The sequence below is a fragment of the Galeopterus variegatus genome, unplaced genomic scaffold (genome assembly GCF_000696425.1).
Source record: "Galeopterus variegatus unplaced genomic scaffold, G_variegatus-3.0.2 Scaffold4333, whole genome shotgun sequence".
Lineage (NCBI taxonomy): Eukaryota > Metazoa > Chordata > Mammalia > Dermoptera > Cynocephalidae > Galeopterus > Galeopterus variegatus.
Genome location: NW_007730444.1, coordinates 1 through 2,242, shown reverse-complemented (window position 1 = coordinate 2,242; position 2,242 = coordinate 1). Strand labels below are relative to the sequence as shown.

The following is a 2,242-nucleotide window of genomic DNA, read 5'->3' as shown; positions in this document are numbered from 1 at the left end:
TGACCCACACTTTTGAAATATGGAATAAAACAATAGAACAAGCAGCATGCATAATTGGAACAACATACCCAGCAGCTGATAGAATCCCCACGTTGGTTCTCTGACCTGTGGACTGAGGATCTTGCTACTATCAAGGTCTTGAAAGAGGCAGGGGTGGTAATTCCCACTATATCCCCATTCATCTCTCCTATTTGGCCCATGAAGAAGTGAGATGAATCCTAGAAAATGACCGTGGATTATCATAGGCTTAACTGAGTGATGACTTCGATTGCAGCTGCTGTACCACATATGATTAAATTGCTTGAACAAAACACATCTCCATGTATCTAGGACACAGTTATTGATCTGGCAAGTACCTTTTTCTCCATTCCTGTCCATGAGGCACTAGAAGCAGTTTGTTTTCAGCTGGCAAGGCCAGCAATACACCTTCACTGTACTATCTCAGGGGTATATAAACGCTCCAGTCCTGTGTCACTATTTAGTTCGCAGGGATCTTGATCACCTTTCCCTTCCAAAAGATATTACACTGGTCCATTACATTGATGACATCATGCTGATTGGGCATAGTGAGCATGAAGTAGATGCTACTCTGGACTTATTGGTAAGACATTTACATGTCAGAGGATGGGAAATAAATCTGACTAAAATTCAGGTGCCTTCTACCTAGTTAAATTTCTAGGGGTTCAGTGGTGTTGGGGCATGTCGAGATATCCTTTCTAAGGTGAAGGATAACTTGGTGTATCTGGCTCCTCCTACAACCAGGAAAGAGGCCCAGTAACTAGTGGGCCTATTTGAATTTTGGAGGCAACACATTTCTCATTTGGGTGTGTTACTCTGGCCCATCTACCAAGTGACCCAAAAGGCTGCTGGTTTTGAGTGGGGCCCAGAACAGGAGAAGGCTCTGCAACAGGTTCAGGCTGCTGTGCAAGCTGCTCTGCCCTTTGGGCCATATGACACAGCAGAACCAGTGGTCCTTGAGGTGTCAGTGGCAGATAGGCATGCTGTTTGGAGCCTTTGGCAGGCCCCTATGGGTTAATCACAGTGGAAACCATTAGGATTTTGATGCAAGACCCTGCCATCATCCCCAGGTAACTACTCCGTTTAAGAACAGCTCTTGGCCTGCTACTGGGCCTTAGTAGAAACTGAACACTTGACTGTTGGTCCCCCAAATTACCTTGTGACCTGAGCTGCCCATCATGAACTGAATGTTATCTGACCCAGCAAGCCATAAGTTTGAGCATGCACAGTAGCATCTCAGCCATCAAATAGAAATGGTATATATGTGATTGTGCCAAGCAGGTCCTGAAGTCACAAGTAAGTTATATGAAGAAGTGGCCCAAATGGCCATGGTTCTTCCTTCTGCTACACTGCCTTCTCTCCCCCAGCCTGAAGCTGTGGCCTCATGGGGAATTCCCTATGATCAGTTGGCAGAGGAAGAGAAGGTTAGTGCCTGGTTTACAGATGGTTCTGCAGGATATGCAGATACCACCTGAAAGTGGACAGCTGCAGCACTACAGACACTTTTTTGGACATCCCTGAAGGACAGTGGTGAAGGGAATTCTCAATGGGCAGAACTTTGGGCAGTGCACCTGGTTGTGCACTTTGCTTAGAAGGAGAAATGGCTAAATGTGTGACTGTATACCAATTCATGGGCTGTAGCTCATGGTTTGGCTGGATGGTCAGGGACTTGAAAGAAACATGATTGGAAAATTGGTGAGAAGGAAATTTGGGTAAGAGGAATGGGGATAGACCTCTCTGAGTGGAAAAAGGATGTGAAGATATTTGTTTCCCATGTGAATGTCCATCAAAGGGTGACCTCAGCAGAGGAGGACTGTATTAGTCCGTTTTGTGTTGCTGTAACAGAATACCTGAGACTGGGTAATTTATAAAGAATAGAGGTTTATTTGGCTTACGATTCTGCCTGCGTCAGGGTGGGTTTGACTCCAGGCATGCTCTTTGTCTTGCCTCCTTCCAGGCACAGGGGGCTGGCCCTTGACTCCTGCTTGGGACCCTGGGTGTCTTAAATATTTTCTATGTCCTTAAATTTGTTCTACATTGTCATGCCAATGAGTTAAATAGGAGAAAGGATAGTATCATAGTGTGTGTAATCTTGTGTGTATGTATATGAAATGACTTTTTTTGAAGGTCCATTTTGTTATCCTTGAAGTTGCTTCAAGTTTTCTCAGTTGGGTCAACCCTCTGTCAATTTACTTTTATAAATTGTATGTTACTTAACTGTTTG

General features: G+C 44.6%; 1 pseudogene; it reads left to right on the top strand.

The window, feature by feature from the left end:
- LOC103602875 overlaps positions 1-1,442 on the top strand; it is a 2,302-nt pseudogene extending 860 nt beyond the window's left edge.
- Positions 1,443-2,242: the final 800 nt, after the last annotated feature.